The sequence below is a fragment of the Podarcis raffonei genome, chromosome 10, assembly GCF_027172205.1.
Source record: "Podarcis raffonei isolate rPodRaf1 chromosome 10, rPodRaf1.pri, whole genome shotgun sequence".
Lineage (NCBI taxonomy): Eukaryota > Metazoa > Chordata > Lepidosauria > Squamata > Lacertidae > Podarcis > Podarcis raffonei.
This window is the reverse complement of record NC_070611.1, coordinates 57296772-57322000: the sequence shown is the minus strand read 5'-3', so window position 1 is coordinate 57322000 and position 25229 is coordinate 57296772. Positions and strand designations below refer to the sequence as shown.

Sequence of the window (25229 nt, the reverse complement as noted above, 5' to 3'; positions counted from 1 at the left end):
ATGGATAGCCTTATCCTCCACAAATTTATCTCATCCTCTTTTAAAGCCATCCAAAGATGGCTTTCTTTTTCATTGTTTCTTGTGGGGGTGAATTCCATAAATTACGCCCTGTCCGTAATTTTGGGCTGCCCTGATTCTTCCAACATTCAGCTTCATTCCCTGTTCATTCTGCTTACGGTCAAAATGGCTCCATTGACTTTTTGGAGAATCATAGAATTATAGAGTTGGAAGGGACCCCAAGAGTCATCTAGTCCAGCCCCCTCTTAGGGGCCCAAGAGTACTTGAGGGTTGTGCTCTAGCTGGACCATAAAGAAGGCTGATCCCCAAAGAATTGATGCTTTTGAATTATGGTGCTGGAGGAGACTCTTGAGAGTCCCATGGACTGCAAGAAGATCAAACCCATCTGTTCTGAAGGAAATCAGCCCTGAGTGCCCACTGGAAGGACAGATCCTGAAGCTGAGGCTCCAGTACTTTGACCACCTCACGAGAAGAGAAGACTCCCTGGAAAAGACCCTGATGTTGGGAAAGATGGAGGGCACAAGGAGAAGGGGACGACAAAGGACAAGATGGTTGGACAGTGTTCTCGAAGCTACCAGCATGAGTTTGACCAAACTGCGGGAGGCAGTGGAAGGTGTGCCTGGCGTGCTCTGGTCCATGGGGTCACGAAGAGTCGGACAAGACTAAATGACTAAACAAAAAAAAAAGGACTGCCACAGCCATACTGACAGGCAAATATATAGGAAGCTGCCTTATAGTGAGTCAGACCATTGGTCCATCTAGCTCAGTTTTTCCTACACTGAACGGCAGCAGCTCTGCAGGATTTCCAACTGAGGGCTTTCCTAGTCAAACTTGGAGATGTTGCAGACCAAGGCAAGGGAGATGCTCTACCACTGAGCTTTCACCCTTCCCCTAATAATAGTCCAAAGTTTCTAAACATCACCAGGTTAGGGAAGGTGGTGTAGATTGATGGCAGCAGCTCTCCAGGGCCATGGGCAGAAAGCTCTTTCCTATCAGCTGCTATCCTGATCCTTTTACATGTCCAGCATGTACTTTTACCCTAGAACCATGATCTTGCTCCAAAGGGGCTTATGTACTGCCAGAAAACCAAATCTGGAGAACGCAATCCCTGACAAAGCACAAAATACAAATAAATGAATGAAGTTGAGGTCTAGATAACCATAATATTGCATACATCTGTAAAGTATGTATGCAAGAATTTAAACCTATATCAAAACACAATCTATGGCTGATAGCCAATAGGATATGCAATAATAGCTGAGTTAATCTCGTGTGGGCTTATGCCATTTCTATGCAAACACAGTGTGTTATCTCACATGAACAAAAGCATTGTTGGTCCAAAGTCCTGAAACACATCTATTCCAAAAGCCACGCTAAGTGGCTTGCAAGTGTGGTGTAGTGACTAGGGCCTGGAAGACCTGGGTTCAAATCCCTGCTTGGTCATGAAACTCACTGGGTGACCTTGGGCCAGTCACTGCCTCTCAGCATTTCCTACCTCACAGGGTCATTGCGGGAATTAAATGAAGAAGGGGAGAACCATGTACAGCACCTTGCGCTCCTTGGAGGGAAAGGAGGGATAGAAACACTATTAGTAAATAAACCCATTTTGAAGAGTGTTGTTTAGAGAGTGCTGTTTCAGTGCTGTTTAGAGAGATTATTCAGCTTATGTACACAGAACCCATTTGGGCATGTAGTTTCTCATACAGTATGTTCACAGAGGCGTACCCCTATGCACCTAAAAAGAATAAAAGACTGGAAGAGAAAGGAATAACACAAATACTTATTTTTAAAAAGTTTTTAAAGAGTGTGAGAGAACTTCAATTGCAGCTCTTATAAATTGGCATATATAGAGATTGCTGTAAAGAAAAACCTAGGAAGAAGGGGGGTGGAAGATAGGTATTAAGAGTTTTCTTAGAAGAGGTGAGCACTGCAACATGATGCATATCAGGAGGTAAAGAATTATAAATGGAAGGATAGGTGAAAGAGAACCTGCACAGAAGCAAAAGAGAATGAACTGCAAAAGAAGGAGAGGACAGGATTGAAAAACAGCGGGGAGGGCAGGAGTATGAGGCTATTTCAGAGGCAGAAGATGGCTGCAACAAAGGATAGAACAGGTAACCACTGCCAAGAGAATCAAAACAGGAAGCAGATTAACTACTAATGCACACGACATGCTGTTTTTCATAAGGTTAAGCAATGGAAAATCTGGATTTTATCTTGGAAGATGCTTCACACAGTAATTTCAGTGTGGTGATAGAATCTGAGCCAGTCATCCTGGGTAGTTTGTCACATGTCCAGAAGCTGTAAATTACGTTGTTTTCAATCTAATTATGTGTTAGGAGCTAAGGCTTTCACCTATGGAAATACAAAATTCTGGTAACTGACAGGTGCAGGGGGGAATTCAGTGACTTCTGGATGAGCCCAGCACAGAAATGGTCTATTCACCTAATGTTTACTTTCGGTGTCAATTTTATTTACATCCTATGTTTCCATATAGGCCCGTGGTGGTTTACATCAAAGTAACAAAAATAGTGCCAAAATCATAAAGCAATTAGCCTATGACATCTCAGTAGCTAACACAAATTCATAAATAAGACAAGATGGAAATATTACAATATTAGTGAACAACAACCCACTTAACTATTCATCAAAGCATGTAATTCATAGTTACCAGATCATAACATTTCAAACTAACTTGAAAACATAAACAAACAAATCTTCTATCGGGCCAAGAAATGCCCAATCAAGTTGTACAAAGTGTACAAATTAAAAAATACAAATAGTATTTATTTGTGTGGCCGAAGTCATTTAAAAACAAAAACAAAAACCACTTGTCAGGTGGTATTTAACTCCTTTAGGAGACCTTGTTTTGTGCTAACCTGGCCATTGTTCCATCTAGCCTAATACTGTACTGTATACCAATTGATAGAGACTCTCTAGGGTTACGGGGGGAAACCCTTGGAACAGATTTAGGGGGCACAGTGGGAAAGGAAGCCCCTTTGTGCAGGGAAAATTGTACCTGTACTAATAGTGGGTCAACATTCTACAGCTAGATGTGCTTTTTTGGGATGATTACATGCACAACCTTGAGGTTGTCATATTTCAAAAAGTGAAAATCTGGACACAAAAGCTCTTTTTTGCCATATGTCCAGATTTTCCAGGCTGTTTGGACGATTTCCACCAAGACACTGATTCCGGCTGCAGTTTTCCGGGTATGTCCAGGAAATTCTGGATGTATGGCAACCCTATATAACCTTGTATTCTGCAGTATTATATTTTAGAAAAATAGTTAAACCAAAATCACTTGTGCCTTTTTCTTCTTCTAGTGAGGACATGTGGTGAACCATTCAGACCACCACAATATCAGTCATGAGATCAATTTTTCTGCTTCAAATCCACACCATGTGATGACATGAGCTGGTCTTTGCTTCCAAAACAGGTACCCAGGAACACTGAACCAGACTACTAGCCCATCTAGCACAGTACTGCCTACACTGACTAGCAGCAGCTCTCCAGGGTTTCAGATAGAGTCTTTCCCAATCCTTTTTGGAGGTGCCAAGGATTGAACCTGCGACCTTCCGCATGTAAATCATCTGCTCTGTCGCTGAGCTACAAGCCCTTGCTCAAATGAATGTGATTAGTGCAAAGCTTTAATTCCAAGTCAGATTTGCACTGGAAATCTGTAGAATCTGTAGAAATCAACATTCGCCTGAACACTAAGCTTTTTCAGCCATATTCAAGTAACTCAACCAACTCAGTAAACATGTGTCTGTCCTTTGTTGTATTTCCATGACCCTGTTTTTTTATGCAATTCTGGGCAAAAATGCTTGCACTGTATCAACCAATGATGTGTTGCTAGCATTATGGAGACAGGTCAGGATTTCCACAGCAACACCGGCTGGCAAAGAAACCTGATTCAGTTCACATATGGACCTACTTAAGCTTTCATTCCTTTAAAATATAATGTGTCTAGTATTTAAATAAAGTTTATAGAACTTGACTTGGGAGTGGAAAGTGGGTGGGAAGGAGGCAAAGTGGGAAATATGCTGGAGGCTGGTCCGTCAGGATTTCATCTTATAATCGGCTCATTTGGAAACACCTGGTAAATGAGGCAATCAAATTTGGCCTCAAAGCAACCCCCACCAAAAAAAAAAGCAAGCAATAAGAATAATAAAATCCAGTCAGCAGAGTCAACAAAAAGAAAGAAAAACAGCAGCCCTAGGGCATTTATGATCATGACAATTATATTCAAATTTTATAACTTGCCCTGGCTTAGAGGAGTTTACAGCATTGGAAGGAATGCGAAAGCATACTTAAAGTGTGTCTGTGTTGCTCATTATAAAAATACAAGTTAGTATGAAAAATTGTGCACCAACACTTCGGATATGATAAAATGGAAAGCTCAACATATACACAAAACACATAAGATAAATATGCTTATGCCTGGTTCATCCTCCAGGGACTTGGTGTCTGTCGCTAAGCGCTACAGAATGTGACAAAGTGTAACAGGTATTGGGATCTGGCTTTTATATGCAGCAGAGGTGGGGAACCAAAGGCCCAAGAGCCGAAAATGGCTCTCAGAAAACTCCCTAGGCCATACTCCCTCACTTTGCACTGAGTGTTTTTGCCTCTTGCTTGTATGGAAGGAGGGTAGAGGAGTATACAAATGAATGTAGAAACCAGCCTACTGCACCTCAGATTCATTGCAGTGCCTCTGGTCCTGCTCATCACAGGCAAGTGGCCCCCAGAAAGTTTCCTAAAAGGAAATGGAGTCCTTGGATTGGAAAACATTTCCCACCATACATGGGAACACTGGCTGAAGCTGCCCATTTCAGTGCTGGAGAGATGCATACAGACCTTAAGCCCCTCCATGCCTTCAAAATGCATTCTGCACAAAAGTGATCCATATATATGTTTAAAGGCTTGGGGAAGGCCCCCACCTGGCATCACCTGCAGCCTCAGCATGTTGAGATAAGATCTGAAAGGGGGATTTAGTTATCCTCCTGGAGGTGTTGATGGCTTTGAATGATATCCAAGGCTCAGAGACAGAGGAGGATCAGCAAGCTGAGTCAAGGGCTGCTTCACCACCAGCTGGAGAACAGAACCAGGTTCCTGATACTGAATCAAAGTGGACGACTATGAATCTTAGGTTCTTGTTTCAGTGGCTATTAGCCATGATGACTGTGTACTACCTCAAATGCCAGTCTCAATACCAGCTGCTGGGGTGAGTGGTGATGTTCTCGTGCCATACTTTCAGGCTTTCCCAACAGCATATGTTTGGCCACTGGGAAGGCAAGGTGGGTCTTTGGCTTGATCCAGCACAGCTGCTCTTACTGTCTTAACATGTGGCCTAAGCCCTGATCTTCACAGAGCCAGTGTGGTGTAGTGGTTAAGAGCGGTAGTCACGTAATCTGGGGAACCGGGTTCACGTCTCCGCTCCTCCACATGCAGCTGCTGGGTGACCTTGGGCCAGTCACACTTCTCTGAAGTCTCTCAGCCCCACTCACCTCACAGAGTGTTTGTTGTGGGGGAGGAAGGGAAAGGAGATTGTTAGCCGCTTTGAGACTCCTTAAAGGGAGTGAAAGGCGGGATATCAAATCCAAACTCTTCTTCTTCTTCTTCTATCACCGCCCGCCCCCCCAGCTGAGCTCAGTTCATCAAAGAGTCAACTCCCTCCTATTCCACAATGCCAGTCCAACAGTTCATGGACAGAAGCCATGGGGAAGAGGATAAATGTTCAGTTTCAAATCGAGTTTTAAGAAGCCACACACCTCAGGCAGGTGTGGTGGTGCCTTGTCAGCTTCCATCTTTCTTTGGAGCAAGTTGCGCACATGGAGCTATCCAAGGTGCTGAGGCTTTGGCTTCCTTGCTCTTTGGGTTCCCACTGAGCTCAAGTGCTCCAGTTGCACAGGGCTCCTGAATTAATGGAGGAAGGTCTTATGAGTGTGGCCATGAATTGCAGTCAGGGATTCTCTCAGTGGGTGGAGGTTGAAGGGTGGTGCCAGGTGACTGAGCAAGTGCAGTGCTGGATGTGGCCGGTGACCCAGACCTGCTACCTTCTAATTGCACAGAGCCTCTTTATGTGAATAATGTAAATCTTCCAATGCAAAATGAGATAAGGCAACCCATTCCCACCACAGTTGTGTTGCCTCTCCACCTTCCTTTTGCTGTATGGCACACCCAAAGAACAGCAGTTTACAGCAGGTTCAGGAGAGAGGTGAATTACAGTGATGGAGAAAGACTATGCTGCAAAAGTCATTTCTGCTTTGTCTCCTGAAACACTGGGTGATTAAAGGCATATAAATGCTCCCCAGTTTTTTAGATATGCCCAGCAAGCTTTTCTTACTCAACCATTTTTTTAATTTAAAAAAATGCAAGACGCAATTTTTTAAAGTTGATGCTAACACTCCTACTGAAATCAAGGGGAAGTTACAGTGCAATCCTATGCCTTAAAAGTCCTTAGCAGTGACTGGATTGTGTCTAGATTGTTGGGAGTGTTAGAATGCATCTCAGCAAGACTTGTGGGTTTGCATGGGAAAGGGTAGAAAAAGAGAGGAACCCCCAAATTTCCTAGACTGTCCTTTAACCTTTGTTGACTTTCCCTGAAACTCTCAGGGCTGCTGACCCCACTCCCCCCTTCTTCATCCTCCTTACCTTATGAGAGGAGACATCTTTGTGTGAGGACAAAGATCAAGCATTGCTCTTTGAATCTCCACCCTAGTTAGAAAGAACTTGAATCTTTCCTATGAGCAACATCTGCTAATTGCTACAGATCAAACTGCCACTAAAGGAAGTGACGAGGGGATTGGTGTGAAAGCTCACCATCTGAAGTACAATCTCCAGGCTGACAGCTGCTAATCTTAAGTCTCCAGTTCCCTCTCCTTCAAAGAAAACGCAACCCGTAAAGCGAGAGTGACTAGCAGAGCCACTGCCAGTCAATGTAGACAATAACTGAACTAAGTGGATCAATTGTCTGACCCAGCATAAAGCAGAGTCTGGTGATGGGCAAATCTGTCCACTTTGGTTTCTGTCTGTTTCTCTCTTTTCCCCCATCTTAAATTCAATTCTCCACATTTCCACATCAGTTCCCTTTTTTTTTAAGTCCTCATGAAACTTCATCAGCACTTTAGTGCAAATTTCTCCCACATTTGTATGCATTTCCCCCCCACAATATACCCATCTATTCAAAGTAATTCCCCCATATATAATCCATCTTCGTACGCTATCTACATTAATATACTCATTTTCATGCACACTGTTTCAGTATATACATGTACATGTTACATGACTGGAGAACTGTATTGTAATATTCAAGAAGTGTGATTTTAAAAGGATGACTGTGTTTCCTTTCGCACAGAAACCATGGGTTAGGGAGGGGTTTGCCTTTACTGTGAACGGAATCAAATTTTTTCTCCATTCCTTGATAAGGCCCAGAAGACACATAGAAAATGGAAGTTGAAACCGGACTGAAATGTTAGAGTGAAGCGGTTAATAGTGCAATCCTACACAGGTCTCCTCAGATGTAAGCTCCACTGATCCCCCAGGTAAACCTGTACAGGACTGCAACCCGCAAAATGTCTTGTTATCCTATGCTATTTTTTAAAAAACTGCTCTGAGATTGCTTTTTCTTGAAGCATTCCAAATAAATAATATAACATGCTTAACGAGAAAGTGGAAAGCTGGACTGAACTATTGGTTGATTGCATTTATATCCCTACCAACCCCCCCCCCCCACTCAAAAAGATCAAGGCGGCATACATGGTTTTTTCCTCCTCATTTAATCCCCACAACAACGTAGGTTAGGCTGAGAGGCAGTGACTAGCCCAAGGCCGCCCAATGAGCTTCATGGCCAAGCAGGGATTTGAACCCTTGTCTCCCAGGTCCTAGTCCAATACTCCAACCGCTATACCACACTGGCTTTATAGGAACAACTGGGCTAAAAGATGCTGCTCTGACTTTCTCCACCAAGCAGCAAGAGACACGAGGCAATTCAATATTTAAAAAATTGTCATCCTCCTGCAGCACAAAAGCCAGGGAAAGCCTCTTTTTGCTAACGCCCACCTTCCCCCGCCAAGGTACAGATTTTACTGAAAAAAATCCTTTAACGGCAAAGAAGAGTAATTTATCACTGGAAACTGATGGTCTCACAGGAGCATTTGTCCACCCCATTATATTTTAATTCTTAGGCCACCCACTTCCCAAACCATGCTAATATTTCTTGTACATAAATGCCGGCTGGAGAAAACTAGTGGTTTAGGAGGCAAGGCTGTTGAGCCCTAGGACAGGGTTCAATGCAGAAATCAGCACACAGAGATACGCACGTCTGGCCTGGCAAGGCCTTAAAAACTGAGATGAACACACATTAACTCATTTGAAATTGTTGCCTGCGGAGAAACAACAACAACAAAAGATTCATGACAGCTTTGGGCCATTTTATTTTTCTTTTTTTATACACCTGCTTCACCTCTTAACACCTGCTTGAAAGACACTCTGTGTGTGTGTGTGTGTGTGTGTGTGTGTGTGTGTTTTAACCTAATACAGTGGTGCCTCGCAAGACGAAAAGAATCCGTTCCGCGAGTCTCTTCGTCTTGCGGTTTTTTCGTCTTGCGAAGCAAGCCCATTAGCGGATTAGCGCTATTGGCGGCTTAGCGGGCTTAGCGGATCAGCTGGTAAGCGGCTTAGCGGCTTAGCGGATCAGCTGTTAAGCGGCTTAGCGGATCAGCTGTTAAGCGGCTTAGCGATCAGCTGTTAAGCGGCTTAGTGGCTTAGCGGATCAGCTGTTAAGCGGCTTAGCACATCAGCTGATAAGCGGCTTAGCGGCTTGGGAAAAGGGGGGGGAGGAAAAAAAACCCTGCAGGAACTCACAAGACATTTTCGTCTTGCGAAGCAAGCCCATAGGAAATTTGTTTTGCGAAGCACCTCCAAAACGGAAAACCCTTTCGTCTAGCGGGTTTTCCGTCTTGCGAGGCATTCGTCTTGCGGGGCACCACTGTAAATGATTAGTACAGCTGCTACTGGATTAGCCAGAGGGAATTCCCATTTCATCTTGGTTTGAAAACAAAGCTGCTGCCCATTCAGCTATGAGAGCTCTACCCCACCTTACATCTTTGGGACAGCAATGAGTTTGACTGAATTAACAGCAGCCACATCTAGGGAGGGGCTTGAGGAATTTAATCTTTGCACATTCAGATGTGAACTGACTTGATCTACACCTTCCGGACTAATGCACAGATCGGAACATCACTAGCTATTGGCTTTTGCAGTTCTCCAAATGTTGGGACACAGCCCTTGGCTACAGAAACTTATCCAAACATGCTTTAGAATGCATATTCTGAGAGACAATGTGTTTAAAAATATATATTTAAATTTTATTGAGGATTAAATAATAAAAAACACCAACATCGCTGGTTATTGTGGAAATGGGATGCAATAAACTTAGAAGCTAGCACTTGTGAAGGAGACTGGAAAAAGACTGATTCATCCAGCCCTAGTTGCATGCACCCAATAAAAGGCCTTAAAAATAGATTAACTGCTTTTAAAAAGTGAAGGATCAGCCAGAAACTGTATGGCTTTATGCTCCTTTATTATTAGCAGTAGTACTGGCATTATTTAAACTTATTAGTTGCTTGTTTCCTAAAAGGTATCCAATCGATTTACATTTAAAAACATTAACTCATTGTATTATATTGAGGAAAGAAAAATGCGTATAAAACATTGCTTTTAATATAATACAAAAAAACAGTCCTTCCTTCACAGGCGCAGGAAGCTTTGGCAGCACTCTAACAATAAAACAGAATCAGCTGAGTCCATCCTAGGCCTAGAGGGAAAGGTAAATCGCTAGCTGGTGCCAAAAAGACGTCAGTGAAGGTCCCAAGTGGACCTTACTGAGGAGAGCATTTCACAGATGAGGAATCACCACTGAGAAGGCCCTCTTTGTGCTATAGCTCTGCATCAGAATGGAGAGGAGTGTTAGTTTACTCCCAATGCGCTAATGCCGCCAATTTGCTTGTCCACAGAATTGGCTGCCTTTTGCATCTCTGTGAGAATTCATGCTCACAACTTACTTTTTTAAAATGCAGAGACACATCTAGATCACTGACTCACTGGGGTCACGAAGAGTCGGACACGACTAAACGACTAAACTACAACAGCATTTCAGCACAGTCCATAATTTGGTAGTTCTGTCCATCAGAAGAACATGATTGACAGATTGGTCTATTCCTATCTAAAATGGAGATAGGATTAAAATGATGCTTCATTTCTCGTCACTTTCTTTGGTAGTCCAGAAACCTCGCTTGAACTGCCACGTGCTTTTGCACAGGATTCAGACTTTGACACTGGTCATCCATTTCTCAGTGTCATTTCATGAAATGTGTAGAACTGGCTTGAAATGCTAAAGAGACTCAGCTGTATCCTAGGATTACTGCAGTGTGCTCTACATGGGACTACCTTTGAAAGTGACTTGGAAACTACAACTAATCCAGAATGCAGCAGTTAGACTGGTGACTGGGAGCAATGACTGGGACCATATAACACCAGTCCTAAAGGATCTATATTGGCCCCCAGTATGTTTCCAAGCACAATTCAAAGCCTCAACCCTGTAAACCTGAAGGAGCCTGTCCACCTCCATCATCCAGCCCGGACACTGAGGTCCAGCTCCGAGGCCCTTCTGGTAATTCCCTCACTGTGAGAAGTGAAGCTAGAGGGAACCAGGGAGAGGGCCTTCTTGGTAGTGGCACCTGCCCTGTAGAACGCCCTCCCATTAGATGTCAAACAGATAAACAACTATATGATTTTTAGAAGACATCTGAAACAGCCATGTATAGAGAAGTTTTTAATGTATAATGTTTTACTGTGTTTTTATATTTGGTTGGAAGCTGCCCAGTCTGATGGGCAGCAAATAAATTATATTATTATTATTAATTATTATTATTATTATTATTATTATTATTATTATTATTATTATTAAACTGCTTGAATTACAATGGGGAAGAAAGGAAGAAAAACAGACTCTGGCTATAAATTGTACCTTAACTGGTCAAATTAGCACCAAATGTATCCAGAATGGTATAAAAAGGTTATTCACACCTCCCCCTACATTAATACATTTTAATACATTATCAATTATTAACAGCAACAGGAGCAAAAATGTCAAAAATCACCTTGCACAGTATGGCTGGCACAGTTTCGGAATGCAAGATGAATCTCTCCATCTAAGAAGCTGTGCAAGTAAGAGAGTTCTATATTGTTGTCTAGATTTACCTAAGCTTCTGTCGGGCTCCCTAAATAACCACCTGCTTACATCTTCACACCTAAGTGCTGTTAAGGGCACCATCGCCACTACTGTGCCCTTAACAGCATTAAATCTGCAGATGTAAGCAGGTAGTTATGTTATCCTCTATCCTGTGGGAAGCATTGACAGCTAATTTCTGCAGACAGAGCTGCTGTTAAAGGCACAGTTAGGCTGGGTGTTAAGACGCTGCATCCTTGGACAGCTGCCAGGGGCCCAACAAGCTAATCCCACTTCTCTAGGGATGGCCATTCCTGTACTGGAGTTAGCACAAAGTGGTCCCCATCACAGGAACATAGGAAGCTGTTTTATATTGAATCAGACCACTGGGTCCCTCCAGCCCAGCATTGTCTACTGTAACTGGCAGGACTTCAGGCAAAGGTCTCTCCCAACCCTACCTAGAGTTGCTAGGGACTGAACATGGGACCTTGTCCATGAAAAGCAGATGCTCTACCACCAAGCTACAGCTTTGTCCTCATCAAAACAGAGCTTTTATTAATGCAACCACCCTCTAGCTCCTTCTCCTTATTCTGGCCAGTAATTACTTAACCCAGAGAGGGTTTATTGAGGAGTGGTTTTGCCACATCCTCCTTCAAGCAGGCAGGGACGACGCCTTTTTGCAAGGAGGCATTAATTGCCTCTGTCTCCCAGCCAGTTGTCCCTTCCCCGCTACTTTTTATCAGCCAAGAAGGGCAGCAGTGCAGAGCGCATGTAATTGCCCTGGCTGATCCAAGCACCTTGTCTGCATCCTCAAGCCTTGCCAACTGAAATCCAACACAGTGGGACTAGACAGTGCTCTGGACACCCCTTGAGATTCATCTGCTATAACAGCAGAGTCGAGATTCCAGTGGACGCAAGCGCTTTTATCCTCAAAATGTTTTGCAGACAAGCCACAGCAAGCTACCATCGGTTCTGCCACCTGTGTTGCGTTTAACATACAGAAAATATGGCACATACGTTTTAATTATGAAAGTTTCTGTATGCTGCATGGTCTGTTTCAGTTGGCAAATTGTTTTGGAAGGTGTGAATTAAGAATTTAATTGCAAACAGAATTTAATGCCTCCCTCCTTTCCTACATTTAGCTGCTCCCTTTAGCTGATCCTCCCTCACATGTGGCTTGAAAACAAGAGGGGAGCGACACAGTACGGGCTGTAGTGGACCAAAGGAGGAACAGCATTTCCAGGCAAAGGCTTAGCCAGTTCCCCTCCATTGTTTGAGAGTTGGCTTGAGCTGTTCCCAGCTGGATGCTGTTTTACCTCTGTTTTTCATCTCTGATATGTTCTCCAAGGGCTCGTTTGAAGAGAACAATTCAAACCTTGCTATTACGGTTTTGCTTTCAACTATGATTGTCACATTAGGAAGCCAATTCGCAATCCATTTTCTCCAGAGTAGTCCTATCAAAAATCAATGGGGCTGTCCGTTGCAGTCCAAGTACAGTGATGTGACATTAAGTTTACCCACTGTGCTCTGCTGTGAGCAAAATATACAATAAAATAATTATTTCCTCCCCTCTGACTTTCCAGGTAAAATTGATCCAAGCAGTGATGCCTTGGGGACACCACCACACTAAAACTGAACCTAGAAACAAAGCTGGCAATTGGCAGCCTGGGGCACTTTGGTTAAGAGGGATTTAACCACTCCTGCAAACATTTGTTTCCTCCACTATTGGTGGGTCTCCATTATGTAAGAAGGAAAAGGTATGATCATAAAACTCTTGTAAATGTAACCAGGGCAATGGGGGGACAGGACACTTCTGGCTCTTCCATGGGTTGTTTCTGGATGACCAGTTTGTTGCACATTCATCCTGATTTGCTCACTCAAAGTTTGTGAAGAGGTTAGTCAATGTTTGCTATTTATTAAACATTCATTCTGATTTGTTTGCAAGGCGGTTATGTCATGTTGCATCAAGCATTATGCCACACTTTCTAGCGCATTTCCCCATCACTTCCCTTTCTGCAAAAGTCAGCTTTGGGTGGGGGGTGGTATGTTTGTTGTGCAAGAGTATTAACTGCAAAATCTGAATTTTCTGGTATAGTACTTTGCCCTCCAGCTGTATTTGAACAAGAGAAGCAGGGGAACTGTGGTGGTACAGAGAAGAGGGAAAGCCTCACCCATCACCTGCTGCAGAAAAGAAAGTGCTGCCCTCTACAAAGTATTGTACTGGATCTAAGCGGCCATTTGTAGGACTGCCAAGCAGACAAAGCAGTTCTTCCTCTTATCAAATTAACTTAAATAATGCAAGCAGTGTTCAGAAAGAAAAATCCTGGAAATACTTCACTAAGCAAATTGAACAAAAACAGTATATCATTTCAGGAGAAATAAACAAAGAGGCTTTGTCTTTCATAGTTCAGGCTTTGTACACAACAGGGAGATTTCAACCATACATACAGACGAAAATGCCCTCAGAACTACACAGCCAATCTGAGCACAGGCTACCCTCAGTGAAGTTTATGCCACTCTGCCTGGTCGCTAAGTTGACACTTTCACTACCACCACTCCCTTGGCTAGCTGACTTACAAAATTAACCTTTAAGTTACACTCTGAATAATCATTGCTGTTGCCCTTCCAACACTTCCACTGGTCACAAAACTGGTGAGTCAAAATGAGTTACTGGAAGGTGGCACTTTCATGATATAGAAAATTAGCAAGCATGGCATGGTTTGAGAAGAATTAGCTAAGTTTGCTCTGCCACAGCTGGAAGCAAACATAATCATTAAGGTGTAATATGTAGCTGGGCACTGTTTCACTGATTCCAATGGGACTTATCCCCTAGTAATTGTCCGTAAGACTTCAGTCTCAGTAACCACATGTGAAATCAGTGACTAATAGCACCACGCAGAGCTTGCATTTGCCTGTGCGTTGTAAGGTTTAAGGTTATCAGCAATGTGACTGCAGAGGAAGGAGCGCAACATTCATTCTGCATAGCTCACCATCATCAGACAACTCAAATGCACTGAGAGAGCACAAAATTGCACGTGTCGACCCACGGTTAATAAAGAAGAATTGTATACTCAATTGTATGCATGTGATCTATGTACCTATCTGGCTATTTACTGAAAGATTAATGATCGCTTTGGGTCTGCTTTTCACAGTACATTTCATTCCCACCACGCACTCGCATTTAAAGTGTATCATTAGGGCCCTCCTTATTACTCTTACAAAACTGCAGAGTCCTGCTTAATACTAAAAGCTATACAGCTGACTGTAGAAAACTGTGCCTCTTTTGCTTGGTGTGTTATGTTTTGCTAATAATAAAACAGAGGAAAGCCATTATGAGTGCTTATTGGTGAAGAGGGGAATGCTTCAAATCTGCTTGCTCAAGGGCAACATCCTTGACCTGGAGACATGAAGTGGTTAGGCCCAGACTGAATATTGCAGCACAATACGCCATTCACATGACTCCTGTAGGTAAATATAGTCCAGGCAGAAGATCCTGGCCTCTTCACTGCCACACGTAATGTGTGAAGTGCTGCTCAAATATCATTAAGCCTAAAGTCAACAGTCTATTCTAAGACTTCCAAGGAATGGGGAAGTGATCCTCTCACTTCCATTAATCCTTTGGAATTGGGGTTTATAAGGAGGAACTGATGCTGAATTAATAACAATAGCTACTAGAGCCTTTGCTTCAGAAAAATAATAAGAGCTGGTCTGACCTGGTTGGGAAGGCTAGCCCATTCGGGCAAATGTAGCACTACTCCGCCAAATTGTATCTTGACTCCTCCTCTTCTTATTTACTAGTCCTGGGGTGACCCTGGCTGCCTGCTTCCTCCTCCTCCTAAGTCTCAGTTTTGCCCTTGTAGAACTTAGCCAGGACGAATCTAGTTAGTTGGCTGTGCCTGTCACTGACAGTAGAGCCACCTACTGGTGGCCTTCTGTCCTATGGGCCCCAACCATCACTGGACCTGATGTTACTCTGTGACCTCATCTACACGTTGGGAAATTCACATATACAGGAGGAACTTATATTCAAGTTTTTGTCGATCACTTCTCCTACCTGGGCAGTTATCTTTCCACAAGGGATGACATTGATGCCGAATTCCAGCATCATCTGAGCTCTGCAAATGCAGCTTTCTCCGGATTGAAGTGCAGGGTGTCTGAGGATTGGGACATCTGCAGGGAAAGCAAAATGCTTGTTTACAAAGCTATTGTACTACCAACATTAATGTATGCTTGTGAAACATGGACCATCTCCAACTCCTCAAAAGATTCCATCAACGGTGTCTCTGAAAATTTTTACATGTCACTTGGGAAGACAGATGAACTAAGACAGGTGTACTGGAAGAAGCAAAGATCACCAGTGTCAAAGGAATGATTCTTCAACATTAACTTTGTCGGACTGGTCATGTTGTTTGGATGCCTGATTATCGTCTTGCAAATCAACTAATCTATTCCAAACTTTAAAATGGAAAGCGTAATGCTGGTGGTCAACAAAAGAGGTTTAAAGACTCTCTCAAGGCAAATCTTTTAAAATATTGTATAAACACCGACAATTGGGAAACATTGGTCTGCGAGCGCTCCAAATGAAGAACAGACTTTACCAAAGATGCTATGGACTTTGAACACGTTCAAACTCAGGACAAAAGGGAGAAACATGCTAAGAAATGTTTGGCAAACTCTCATCTTGATCAACTCCTGCCCGGAAACCTATGTCCCCACTATGGAAGGATGTGTGGATCCAGAATTGGCCTCTACAATCACTTACAAACTCACTGTTAAGACTGTGTTCATGGAAGACAATCTTACTCAGCTACGAGTGAAGGAGACACGTGTTGGGTAATTCACATATACAGGAGGAACTCCTATTCACGTTTTTGTTTGTGGCGTATCATGACTCTCAGCAAAGCCTCACTGTGTAATATTGATGCTGGTTTACAGCAAAAGAGCTGCAGTGGTAGAAAGCGAAGGAGGGGAAAGTGTAACCATGTGTACAACAGGCCCACCTTTAATGACTCCAGGTTATTCGGTGCTGGGTTTCTTATTTACAAGTGCTATTAAAAGCGTAACTGGAATCCTTCTGCTTTGAGTTTAAATGCAGTCTCTGTAAAAAAAAAAGACACTCTCACACAGCTGCCATTCACCCCCTTGACTGCCATTGGTTGTAGGCAATATTTTTAGCAATACAAAAAACATCTACCAAGGGGGACAAAGAGAGAACTTAAGCTGCAGGCAACAAAAAGCAGGGTATGAATTAGGTCAGGCACACAAAAATTAACTGGAACCCCCATTTGCATTCATTAATGTAGCATTTTAAGTGACTAATAAAACATTCTTGCTGAAAGCAGAGACATCAGGTATGCTGTTAATATTGGGACTAAATGCACTTGACGGATGCACTTCAAGCAATAATATTTGATGGTTGGTTTGTTTTTAAAGAGTGACACTCCTCCTTTTCTCTCCCATCAGCCTTGTGTAAATTAGTTACATAGTTTAATTATTTTCCTCACCTCCTCAATGTAATGTACAATTCATGGAATGAAATGGAAATATTTGATACTGGCTCTGCTACTGTAGTTTTATCCTCCGCAAACTATATCTGTCTCTAATATATAAAATTGTAAGGATGTTGTCACACTGCAGTTCCTTTGGCCACAGACAGGTGCCACTGTGAACTAGAGTGTGACAAGCTGATGAGCTGGTGATCAGGCAGCTGACCCAGGAGAGCACAGGAGAGGAGGAGGAATCAAGAGCATGGAGATTCAGACCCAGGTGAGGTGAGGAGGGAACCAGAAGATGGAGACCACAGACCAACAACAGTCGGGAAGTCTAGGGAAGTCTTGCCTGGGTGAGGCAAGAAGGAGGGATCTGAAGGACAGTGATGTGGGCAGCCTGGCATGTAGTGGTTAGGTTTAAACTTGTAAACTCATCCCTTTGTTCAGTGGTGGGGACCCGCAGTCCAAGTGGCCAAATGTGGCCCTCCAAGCCTCTCTACCTGGCCCTTGGAACACTCTCCAGGCCCACCCTTCACTGGCCTTACTTTGCACATTCCTTGAGTATTTCGGCCTGACTGGAATTTGTCCTTAATCTCTGAGGCCTCTTGCCTAACTGGATGCAAAGAGTGGTGTGTGAATACTAGCATACTGCACAAAGGTAAAATTTACATTCATTGCTCCTCCCACTTTTGCCTCTGGCCCTACCCACAACTGGCATGTGGCCCTCAGAAAGCTGTCCAGATGGAAATGAAGTGCTTGGGTTGAACAACACTCCCTTCCCATGGCTTAATCCCATCTCCCCAAATGCCAGCACCCCACAGTCTTCGCCTAGCCTAGGGCTGCCTTTAGGTACACAAGTGAAAATGAAGACTTCCTGCCACATTCTCAAGGGCAATTCCATGTGCCAAAAGAGATGGTCCTGCTGCCAACGCTCGCCTTGACTTGGAGCCATCCAGCTGCCTCTGTTTACTGGTAGTGCCTGCCGACTCCAGCCTGCTTATGAATATTGATGACGGGCTCCTGTGCACAGAGACACCAGAGCAGGGCATCTGCTGCAGCAGAGGTCGGCGGGTGGGAGGGCGGGAGAAACACTTCATTTCCAGCTCATTTGTAAGATCGAAAACCAGGTGGAGCCGCAGAGAAAAGCCAAAGCAGCTTCCTCCTCCTCCTCCGCTTGCCAACGCTCCCATTTACACACGCAGCGCACTCACCACTGAACAACCTGCCAAGAGGCTCCGACTGCGTGCCTTCAAATTTCTCTTCACTAATTAGACAGACAATATGCAAGGCATGTCATTTGTAATGGAAAAGCTGCCCTGAAATGGGATTCTTCCCAGATCTTTTTAGTAAGTTGTCGTCGTAATTGCCATCTTGGTAATTAAGCCCTATTACCATAGCACATCCCTGCAATGAATTCCATGTTGTCCATTTATTAACCTCTTTGTGCAGTCATTATGGTACCTGGCTCGCTTACCTGACCAGGCTTTCTGCTACCTAATGAGTTTTCAAGCAGTTGTGAGGAGGCCCTGTAAGCTTACCAGTGAGGAAATCCCTAAGGAGAAGACCACAATGAGAAGCGTATGGATGGTAGAGAAGCTTCACTGGTAGATAGCATCACCAACAAAATGCTATAGGACAGAGATGAGGAACCAAGAGCCCTCCAGATTTTGTCAGACTATGCTCTGCATCCACGGTCAAAGGCAGTAACGTTTCTGAATACGTTGCTGGAAACCAAAGGAGGGTAGAGTACTCTTGTTTTTGGGTCAGCCACTGGGTGAACAGGATGCTGAACTAGATGGGGCCATTGGCCTGATCCAGCAGGTTTTTCTTATGTTGTTTTCTTATGTTTTCTATTAAAGAGCCTTTCCCAACCCTACCTGGAGACATTGAGGATTGAACCTTCTTCATGCAAAGCAGGTGCTCTAACCACTGAGTTATGGCCCTTCTCTGAGATGGGTAAAGATCTATGCCCTACTGTAGGGTTGATGGGAAAGATTTAAAATGATTAGGAATTGAAATGTGTTTTAAGGAAACTATTCATCCACCTGGATAGCTGAGTTGGTTAGCGTGTGGAGCTGAAAATGCCAAGGTTGCAGATCTGATCTTCATATGGGACAGCTGCCTATTTCTGCATTGCAGAGGGTTGGACTAGATGATCCTCAGGGTCCCTTCCAACTCTACAATTATAGATGTAGATATGTATGTATGTCTAACCTGGCTCAGACAAGACAGACTCCCAGGGCTAACCTGCTCTCAACTGAATCACAAAAGCACTTGATTAACAGTTTGTTATTAAGGTTGCTGTGTTCTATTAGAAGCATCTATAAATAGACTTCTGCTTATTGTGTCTTCTGGAAAGTCTCCCGGGGTCTCTAGGATGTTTTAAGAGAACCTCAAACTGAACTGATACTGTACAAGAGAATTTGAGCCCGAGTAACACCTTATAGCGTCAGATAGGGAAAGAAAATCTACCTAGGTACAGTGAAGATAGGATCAGTTGACCCTGAATGTGAGTGAAACCCAAACTGGGAATATGATCCCAACTGCTGACTGAACGAACATCTCCAGGAAATGCTAACCAAGCCCATTTTCGGAGGGCTCTCATCACAAACATAGCTAACATCTGAATATAATAGAAGTGATCCTCATGTAACATACATTGCCAGACCCCCAGAGCTGGTGAGATATCTCCTCTGTGCTGCAGTTGCATGATAAAGAATGACAAGAGCTGATGACAAATCTCTCAGCAAGGTTCTGGTTGTCTGGAAAATATTAGCCACAGAATGGAAGGCATTTCTGACCTTGGGCAGATGCCACTTGTTTTTCTCATTTCAAAACAACCCTTTGAACTAATGCTCTCTTCAATGTCTGGCATAACAAGACACATACTGTACTCGGTGTCCTTATACTGTATTTCTATTTGTACTTTGGGATAGGTGTTTACAATGCACTGCCGCTTGTATTAGGCAAGGCCCACAAGTTAATATATTTAATTGTGTACAGCAGCAGATTTCAAACTGGGATTCCTTGGAAGCTGAACAGGAGGGTTCCTTGCAACAATAATGGCAAACGAACATCTCTGAAAGGCAACTTGCGCACCCACACAGATCGAGGCTGCAAACTCAGAAGCAGATCCTGTTAGAGCAGATGTGGAGCCAGGCAACACTTGAGAGATTAAAGCACATTCAGCCCCTCAAGGAAACCTGAGAACGGTAGTTTGTTAAGGGTCTGGGAACTGTAGCCCTGCAAGAGGTGAACTACAGTTCCCAGAATTTTTGTGGGGAGGGAATGTGCTTTCAATGTATGGTGTGTATGCAGTTTAAAAAAATATCTTAAATCTTTGCTGCTAACCATCTGCAGCAAGGCTGACCAAGACATTTTATTACTAGTGGCAAAGGACAAGATAGTGCCCCTATAACAAGGGTGGGGAATCTCACGCCCTCGACCCAAATGTGGTCCTCCAGACCTCCCTATTTGGCTCTTGGGACTCTGCATACCATACCATCTTCACCCCAGGACACAGCTCTCCCCCCTTCTGCTCCATGTCCTCCTTGAGGGTTTTGCATGGTTTGGAATGTGTCCTTGAACTGTGATAAGTCCTCTTGATTTCCCTAGATGGAGGATGGAGGGATGTCTGTGTGTACACAAAAGCGCCTGACATTTGCAAAGCTGGAATGCAGCCTGCTGCACAAAGGTAAAAGCTACATCCATTGCTCCACCTACTTTTGCATCTGGCAGCCTTTCCTACCTTTTGCCTCTGGCCCCGCCGACTGCTGGTATGCGGCACCCCAAAGCTTGTGCATAGCCAGAATACAGCCTCCAAGCTGCAGATAAATTGGCAGGTAAATCTGGCACTGGGACAACAGGTACCATAGTTTGGGGGGACAGGACAGGTGATAAGAGGCACACATACCCCCATCTCCTACAACACATACCCATCCTCACCCCAGCATGACTTGTTCCCATAGTGGCTTGGTGCCTTAAAAGTTTGGGGAAAACAGGGGTGCCCTTCAGCAGCCACTACTCATCTTTTTGGTATCACGCCTCACTGGCTCTCCTCACCTTCCCTTTTAGCTATGCCAGGTTTCCTCTGCGTGTGTACACAGTGTGCCATGGAGGGAGTGGGTGTAAAATAATAGTCATGCTAAAGCAATATCAAAGTAAAAACAAAAGAAGCACGCAATTAATCAACTGATTAGATCTTGGCAGATGCAGATTCTTGAACAGAGCTAATTGATGACAGCATACCTGCCTACGGTGAAAAATCTTCATACGCTCCTATTTTGCAGGTGTTTCTGCCCATCCCCAAGCCAGAGCTCCTGAAGGAGCAGTCTCCAACATTCCCTTTGATTATTAAGGGTATCGCTCAATGCTATCCATAGAAGTAACATTTATGGGTTGCATGTGATAATGTATGAAGACTCTGTTGTCAACTTTCAGGGCCAATTCTTCGGGCAGGAGGTCACCGTGGGAAAGCTGGTGGGAATTATTCCACATCTGAGGAGCTTCTGTCTGGGAGTGGCTTCCAGTAGTGTATTATTATTACATTACCCACCCTTCACCCTAAAATCTGGAGTGCAAGAGCTCATTATGGCATCACACACACCCCAAAGAGAGTCCAAAAATATAGACAGCTGCACTTACCTATTACACATACACAAAGAGTATTATTATTATTATTATTATTATTATGCATTATTTTACCTGGTATGCTGCTTTCCCATATAAATATGCCTTAAGCAGCTCAAAACACCGCAAAAATGCAAATCAATACCTCATTGTCTGCTCAGAGTCCTGCACTGATTGCGCATTTGCTATTGGGCAAAGTTCAAAGTGTCACTATTACTCTATAAAGCCCCTAATGGGTTGGGACCAGCTTACTTGCAGAGTAACATTTTAAATCATGATAATATAAATTAGCAATCTCTGAAACGTATCAAGTAATATTAAATATCAGAAGCATTCCAAGTACAATCACATGCTAGCAATGCATAAAAAACCCAACAAAAACTGCCTAGTTTTACTATGTCAAATGGGATAAAAAGCTAAGAAAGTGTATGAAATTTCTTCTTGAAGGCTAGAAACAAAAGTGCACACAGTTCCTAGTAGCTTGATCATATACTACAAAGTTCTCAAGAAAAAGCATCTCGTTAATCTTTGCGGGAAGCTGCCCCTCTGTTGACAACAGATGACGTCAATCATTTCCTTCACTCCAACCCCTCATCCCAGATTCCCACCAAATAACGGTAAAAGCTTTGGACATATATATAAAACCAACCTTCCTCTCCCATAGGGAGAGCCCACCCAACACCCATCCCTGGCTCTTACCCAGAAGCTCTACACTACAACACCCCTCCCACTAGGAATGACTCAAGGAAATGGCCCCCTATTGGAGGGGGCACTCTGCAGCCTTTTATCTGTTGAGGAAGGCACCAACCTTTCCAGGGAGGTACCTAAAGATGGTTCAGGTGTTGCTGGTCAGGAAATCAAGGGCTAGTGCCACCTCCCTTCATCCACACTTTTCTTGAGTTGCCAGAAAGGTTCCCAGTGGACTTGAAGTGCCACTAAGTTCTCAGCAGTTGGATGTTCCAGGTGCAGACAGGAAACAACAATAAAACAGTCTGCCAGCCTGGCTCAGGTGTTACAGCTTCTGCTAGTGATTGTCAGAGTTGCTGCTCCTGAAGCTAGGAAAGCATTCATTTTATCTCTTACTCAAATGCAAGCAGGAGCCCTCCCAGAGCTGCCTCAGGTGTTACTGGTCAGGAAATCAAGGGTTAGTGTACACGGCATAATAACCAATTTGTTAGGCACATATGACTGTAACCAAATACATAATTTCCTGACAGCAAGCTCCATTGAACTGAGGGGTGTTCACTTTTGATTGCATAATTTTAGCTTGTAAAAACCCACTAAGCTTTAACAAAAGACAATGATTTAACACATCTTTATTTGTTCAGGCATTTATTTCCTGCCTGTTGACTTTTAGATTCTGCCACTTGATATTTTGCATTAGTATTTTGGTTCTGGATTTTTATTGACTGCATAAACTTCTGTTTCGTTTGTATTCTAACCTTGTGATTTTATAGTGTGTGAGATAGATAGATGATAGATAGATAGATAGATAGATATTAAGTAAATAATTAAAAGGCCTTCTGTAAACTGAAAAGCAACCTTCTGCTTCTCATCAGAAACAGAAACGATTTTGCAAAGAAGTGCTATCATTTAAACTGACTGCATGAAGTAGGATTCCTCCATCAAAAAAAAACCATTATTCAGCCTCTGCTGGATAATTTACCTCATTTTCTGGATTCATCTATGTTTATCTGCCACAAACTTGAAAGACTTCTTACCACTTCCTTCAAGTGACAATTGCAGCGGCACTCTGGCAGATCACATCATTGTTTCCCCCCTTTAAAAAGTCCCAGAGCTGCACCCGCCTGCATCCCCAATCCATTACATTCCCAGTAGCACCAAAGTGTGTCAGCTGCAACGAGAATATTTGCAGCTCTGGTACATAAAAGTTCCATGCGATGGTAACAATACACGCTGCAACTGGCCCTCACGTCATGGTGACGTCTGCAAAGACCTGCTGCCAAAGAAGGAGCATTTCCAATGCCTTCCATGTGGCGACAGTACTGTAAGAACCAGGTCTAAGTAAGTGCACTTAATGATTTCTGCATGTGAACCCCTGCGTTTTCCTCCTAGCAGCTGTGTGTACACAGCCATATTTTATGTGCCACTAAGACCCACGGACAGCAACAAAGGCAAGATGATAGCCCTGGAGCACAGCCAGCCTGCTTCAAAATCCTCTGTGAGCGAACCAAAGCTAATCTGGGAAGCATCCAGCCAGAATTTACAAGGGACTGATTGCTTAAAAGCAGCATGCTCGGTTGGGGAGGGGAGTAAACGAAAAGAAAAAGACGGCAGTTATGCCACCCACAAGGTTATTTTTTGAGTGTGTGTGTGTGTGTTTGTGCGCACACTCAGCAAGCACACATGCGATTTGAGGCCAAGGCATTCCAAGTGGAACTGAGGACATCTGTAGCGAGGCTGGCAGCATTTCGAGCTGGGTGGTTCATAGCTTAACTTGCACTGGCGCATGCTGATTGCAGCAGGCCAGCTCCTGTCCCTTTCAATTTAGTCTTGGAAATGTAAAGATATTGACATACCCTTGTAAACGTAAAGATATCCCAGCCCTTTGGATGATGCTTATTCCTCTGTATGCCAAGGGCCAAACTAGCCATTAAGAGAGACAGGGAGACTGGTGCGCTCTTTTTGCTCTTCTCCTTGTGGAACCCAATATAAATGTGAAATGTCCTGACATCATTGCACCTAGGAATGGGGGAGAAATTCAGTTCACTTCATGCTTTAATGCAAACCTACCCCAAAACTAAAATACAACTATCTTTTGAGATTTGCATGACACTCAATTTTGCAATTACAAAGAAAAGTCTAAAAAAATGCGTATGTTGGGAGAAAGTACATATTGAAGGGACAGGATACCCAAATCCTGTCTGTGAAATCACCCCAGGCCTCAAAACTATCCAAAATTCCTTTTGTCTTCTAAAAATCCAGAACAGCTTTTCTCTGCTCTTCTCTGCTCTTCTCTGCTTTTCTCACAAGATGCTGTGGCAAGGGCAAACCGTTACTTTTTATCAGTACTAGAAGGCTTCAAAAAGCTAATGAATAGACTCTGTTCTAAGCAGGCCTGAGAAACGAATCTTATCTCACTCTAGTTGCAACATCTTGGACATGCTGAACCACCAGGGCTCCTCGACCCACCCCCTCGGCTTCTCATTCCCCCTTTCCTGGGAAGGGTGCCAAGAGTCCAAGAGTCCCAAGACAGCTTTCTGTTCATGCTCAGAGGAACTCATGGGCAGGACTCTGGAAGAAGGAGGAGAAAGGGGGAGGGAACTAGAAGGGGTATATATGCTGTGTGCACATGACTGTGAACCCGTGCATGCTTTTTGTGAGTTATCACACTTGCTCCTTCTACCAGTTCATGGATGGTAGAAATAAAAGCTTTTCTCTGAAACTATTCCTTGAGTGTCTGTTGACTCCCACTTCCCTTTCCCGGGCGCAATATTTTTCCCGCCAGAGGGCAAAGCCTCATAAGGCTACAATATAAAAATAGATTCATGAAAATAACATACAGAAATGCATTACTTAGTGATCATTACTTCGCATATTAGGCAAAATGTATATACAGTATATTAAAACCCTGGATAATTTTTCTGAGGATTTTTATTTCATGAAAACTGCTGAAAGAAAGCAAACTGAAACAAAAAGCTGAGAAAAACTGGAACTGTCAGGTACTTACATAAAATATTTAAATGTCTCCTTCCGGCCTGAGAATAGGCCTTGGATAATAAGCATATTAAAGCATAAGGAAGCAAATTCAAGTGCCAATTATTAAAATCACAAAAGATGCACACATTTGGCCTTCGAATGACCATTTGAAATGGCCACTGAGGAGGCAGTTCCAGGAGAAG

At 43.5% G+C, this 25229-nt stretch overlaps 1 protein-coding gene across 1 annotated transcript in view; it reads right to left on the bottom strand.

The window, feature by feature from the left end:
- Positions 1-24218, bottom strand: part of TMTC1 (transmembrane O-mannosyltransferase targeting cadherins 1) — a 164822-nt gene extending 140604 nt beyond the window's left edge. Inside the window, exons 1-2 of the mRNA XM_053404675.1 lie at positions 23907-24218; positions 15303-15418 (exon numbers count right to left, since the gene is read on the bottom strand). The gene's annotated coding sequence lies outside the window, so the exon portion shown is untranslated. The remainder of the gene's footprint in view (positions 1-15302; positions 15419-23906) is intronic.
- Positions 24219-25229: the final 1011 nt, after the last annotated feature.